This window comes from Kryptolebias marmoratus, linkage group LG5, assembly GCF_001649575.2.
Source record: "Kryptolebias marmoratus isolate JLee-2015 linkage group LG5, ASM164957v2, whole genome shotgun sequence".
In the NCBI taxonomy this organism is placed as follows: domain Eukaryota; kingdom Metazoa; phylum Chordata; class Actinopteri; order Cyprinodontiformes; family Rivulidae; genus Kryptolebias; species Kryptolebias marmoratus.
The window spans coordinates 1857296-1862253 of record NC_051434.1 but is presented as its reverse complement, the minus strand read 5'-3'; the positions used below and the strand labels follow the sequence as shown (position 1 = coordinate 1862253).

General features: G+C 47.4%; 1 protein-coding gene across 4 annotated transcripts in view; it reads left to right on the top strand.

Annotated features, from left to right (window-relative positions):
* The first annotated feature begins 319 nt into the window (after positions 1–319).
* Positions 320–4958, top strand: part of cica (capicua transcriptional repressor a) — a 35303-nt gene continuing 30664 nt past the window's right edge. For 3 of the 4 annotated variants that reach the window (XM_017439537.3, XM_017439536.3, XM_017439534.3), the window contains exon 1: positions 787–994. The gene's annotated coding sequence lies outside the window, so the exon portion shown is untranslated. Of the gene's footprint in view, positions 392–786; positions 995–4958 lie in introns of those variants that run through there. The other variant, XM_017439535.3, reaches the window with a different exon arrangement.

Here is a 4958-nt window from a genome sequence, read left to right as displayed (position 1 = left end):
GTGTTTGCATGTTGGCTCGTGTTTGTGTGTGTGTGTGTGTGTGTGTCTCCTGTCACCCTCGGAGGAGCCATGATCCCCCTCTACTCGCCAGGGTGTCACTCTTCCTGTTTGGCCGAGCTGATGGCAACAAGCATGATGACCTCACCGCAGCTCGCGGTCATTGGCCTGCAGACCTGAAGCCTCTCAGCCAATCGCACGCCGCGCTGGTGACGTATGTTCTCCAGCGACAGCTCCGATTGGACCAAAGGGGCGGGACTAAGGCGGGCCTTGCTGTTTGTGGCTTTCTGATTGGCTGGGAAGGATAGATGAGGCGAGGCTGAGCGTGTGTAAGAATCTGGGAGGTTTTTTTGTTTGTTTGTAACTTCTCAACCTGTGGATCAGCTGCACAAACGTGAGTTTTTAACTGTTTGTCAAGCGGTTTTATAAGAATAAGCTCACATTTAATCTAATATGTCGTAATGTTGCGCTTAAAAGCAAACAGCACCCCCTTTTGTCTGGTTCAAATATTTGCAGGGGAAAAAATGGGTTAAAACGGCATAAAAACGAAGCGAAACGGCTCGCTCCTGTATGAAAAGTCCCACAAATACGGGGGGAGCTCCTATTGGTCGCTTCCAACAGCTGTTCTCTGTTTTCCCACATTCTGATTGGCCGCCCGGGCGCGTCGATCAAAAATGACTTTTGACGCGTAGCCCCGCCCCGGCCTTCTCATTTCGCGCTCTCCCATTGGCTACTGTAAGCGTTCTGGCGCCGCTATTGGCCACGCGAGCTGGTTGTCAAGGCTCCGGGGGGCTCCATTCACCATTTTGCGACTGTAGAGTAGAATGTACAGAGGCAGTAGTTTTTTTTCCTGTCTCTCTCCCTCCTCCCTCCGTCCTTTTAAGTTGCTTCGCCGGAGAAACATGACCGGTCGCTAACGGGCAGCCGCGGACCGCAGGCCACCGTGCCCTATTTTATCCGGCGGAGCGAGCGGAGGAACGCCCGGGGGGGTGCTCCGGTGAGTAGCAGCCCGAAATGTTGTCCAGCCAGGCTCGGTGTCGGGCTTCGTGTTTACTGTTAGCGGCGGAGTTTCCGATATTATCAGGGTGGAATCATGGTAAAACAGGGGTGGGTGGGGGGGAGCGGTGCGGCTCCAAAAAAAAAAAACTTTTCCACTTGAAATCGAACCAACGCCATGACGGTGTTCGTGTGTAACCTCCAGCCTCCGCCGTCCTCTTCCTGGTTTTATTCTTATTTACTCCCGGCTTCGTGGGCCTTCCTGTTCGGACACTTTCACCCAGCAGCTCGGAACCAACTCACAGCTGCTCACAACACCCGAACCCAGTTCTGGCAGCCCAGAAAGGCCCGTTCAGGGGTCAGAACCGGGACGGGCTTTTCAAATTAAACTCCCAATCTGCGGCCTGGTCTCCGGCTCGGCACGGTTCGGCTCGGTTCGGAGCTTTGGGGCCTTGTCTGGATGAAGTTAAACAGCTGTTATCGTCCGGATTATCGCGATGATTCATAATAATCCCGCTGCTGCTCAGATCTGGAGTAATCCTGTTAGAAAAGTTGAACTTTTTAAAGACACCCAGCTGGGTTTAGGCTTTATAAGGAGCTTATAATGTTAGATGTGATCATATTTAATATGTCTTTATTAAACACAAACCAGGTGTGGGTTTGATGGATGGATAGCAGCAGAAATTGCAGGTTAAAAGTAAATAAATTGTGTTTGGTTGCTTATTTCTTTGTTGTAACGATGCTTATTGGTAATAAAGCTCATCCTGTTTGTTTCCCCGTAAATGGAGCCATGTTTTTCCACACGGTTTATTCTGCTGTTGGCTCTGGTTTTGGTGTTTGTTGGATTGGACAAGTGAAGAATGAAGAAACGGGACATATTGGCAGTTTTACTGTTTATTAATTAAACTAACAGGAGCCTCGTTAGCATGTGGAAGAACCATACGCAGCCACAGCAGCCCTGGCTCCTCACGCCGCTGTAGGACGGCGTCCCGTTCTTTGGTGATCCAGGCGGTTGGACGGGGTCGAGGTCCGGACTGCAGGCGGGACAGTCCTCCCTGTCCACTCCCAGATCCTGGTCTCGTCTCTGAGGGGGGGACAGACCGTGGAGATACGAGCCGCTGGTCGCTGATTAAACTTTATTCACCCGGATGGATCCCGTCTCTGAACTTCCATGTTTTTAGACCATGGGAGGGAACCGGAGAACCCGGAGAGAACCCGGGCTTGGACCTTCCTGACCACGAAGGCCTCATGCGGCCATTTTGCTTTTCAGCTCGTTTCTTGTGGGCTCAACCCACTCGTGTTTTATCCTAACAAACATGGCTCCATTTAAGGAGAGCTTTATTACCAAGAAGCATTGTTCCGACAAAGAAATAATCAACCAAACACACATTTATTTACTTTTTGTTGTCTCTATATGTGGGGAAAAGTCTGGACAAAGTAATATTTTCTTCGAAAGAGGCACATATTCTGAAAAAAGACTTTTTGAAGGTCTTCAAAAGTTTGGACAACTTGAGGACAAAGAAAAACAGATTCTGAAAATTGAGTTTTTGAGTATTTTAACAAAGAACTAAAGAAAAAAGGCTTCAGACTCCTGCTGTTGTTAGTTTAAATCTGTAAACCGTGATAATAACTTTATTAAACGAGGGAATAACAACGGAACAAACATAATCTTAAACATAATCTGATAATTTAAGATTATCCTCAGACCCCAGCTTGTGTTGGTGTCTCTAATCCCAGGTTTTCAGGCAGGAAATCACCCCGTTGGTGCTAAAATAACATAAACGGTGTTATCTTTGGTATTTAAAAGAATAAATTATCTTTTTGACAAGCTGCTGGTAAGAAAGAGCCAAAAGATCCATTTTAAAACGGATTATTTGCCAACTCTGGGTCACATAACGTAGCGCTGTTTTTTTATGTTTGAGGACTAATTGGTCAGAAGTGGCTTTAATTGGATTTTTAATTTACTTGAAAAGCAGCTTTAATTGAGACTTTCTGCTGAAGGTAAATATAAACCCTGCAGAGATGTTTGAGTGTGTCCTGTCTGTGATGGCAGCAGGTTGGTGAAAGTTTCCTCGCCTCATGTGACTCCGTGCAGTCAGCTGAGAAAAGAGCACAAGTGGTGTTCTTCAAATCGAATCTGATTGACACCGAGCTCACCCGGAGGAGCCGGCGCTGCGTCAGGTCGCCTTTAAGCCGCTGGTTCGTCTCCCGACGCCAGCTGTTCGCCGCGGCGTCCCGCTAACGTGACCAAGTAAGGCCAGCTGCCAAATGGTTTTATGACGGCGGCTCATCGCTCCGAAATAAGGATTTACATGGAGCGGCTGAGCTCACTGTTTGCACTATCATCACCACACAAGTGTGTGTGTGTCTGTGTGTGGGTGTGTGTGTGTGTGTGTGTGTGTGTGTGTGTGTGTGTGGCCTTGAGACGGGCGGCACTCATCCCTGGAAGAGGATTTCTTTCTCGCCGATATGATGCGGCAGATATTAAAAGGACCTGAATGAATGTGAGTCTTCAGAGACAAACAGGAAGACAGAGAGACAGACAGAGGGACGGACAGAGACACAGACAGCCAGAGAGAGAGAGACGAGCTGAGAGACAGGCGGACGGGAGGACAGAGAGACAGACAAAGACACAGACAGACAGGCGGACAGAGAGAGAGACGAGCTGAGAGACAGGCAGGCAGGTGGACTGGCGGGAGGACGGACAGACAGAGAGACGGGCAGAAACACAGACAGACAGGCTGAGAGACAGACCGGCGGGAGGACAGAGAGACAGACGGACGGAGAGAGAGACAGGTGGACGGACAGACAAACAGAGACAAGTCTTCGGGGCTGATGGACGTCCAGATGTTTGGGGAGGCTCGTTCACCTGCAGGTTCTGATCCGGTCAGGCTCGGTTCTAACAGCCGGACCTCAGAACCTCGGGTTCATCCTGCCTTTCAGTCACAGTCGGGTTCGGGTCAGAACTTCAGGACGGCCACTCCAGAACCTTGGCGTTTGCTTTGTCCAATCAGAAACCAGATCTTTTTCCCTCGTCGTTTCTGTGTCGTTATTTCCTGAACAAAACGTCTCCAGAACCACAGAACCTCTCAGAACCGGGCCCTGTGCTGACAGACTGTTTAAAGTTCAACACTTTCCTTCATTTATTTGTGGAAAGAATAAAATTGTAGGTCAGTTTGTTTGATATTTAACTGTAATTTACTGACTTGAACTTAAATTATGAAAGGAAAGTTTAACTTCTAATTCCTTCAGTTATTGAATTGTCTTATTTTGCAAAAACTCGAATTTTATTGACTCGTAATCTGCGCTTTCTGTTTATCTTCAACTTTGCCTTAAAGGAATAAAAATAAAATAGTTTTCTGCTGGATTTGAGAGGAAGATCTGGATGAATGAAGCAGAAAAACTACGACCTGATCACCAGTTTCTGCTCCTCATTCGCTGATTCAGAGTGAAAATGGACGTATTTTCTCACCACTTTTTAAAAACTGTCAGTCAGGGCTGTACTTCGTCAGCTACCAAAGAGAGAAATGCTGCTACAACCAGTTTTATTTTGAAGTGTGCACGTCCTTCCGAGGGTTATAGGTACACGTTTTATTAAGTAAAGCAGTTATTGTTACATTTTGACCAAATAAAAGGGTGTATATTAGCCATCGGCTTCCTATCAGTGACTAAATTTGCATGTATCTCAACCCGGAGAGACTGTCAGCTGCAGTCAATCTTAGTCGCTAACAGGAAGTTAAAAGGCCTCGGTTTCGTCGAATCAAAAGCCACTCCAGAACCGTGTGCACCACTTATTGTAAGATTTTAGTGAAAGTCATACAACAAGTAGTTTAAAGCTCCATATTTGTGACTTCCCTGCCCACGGTGGGCGAAAGTAAACGTCTTTCTGCTGCTGTTTTTTTTTTTTATTTATTTTAAAGTAATGAGTCAGAATGTGCCGGAGATTCCACCCGAGTCCCCCCCCC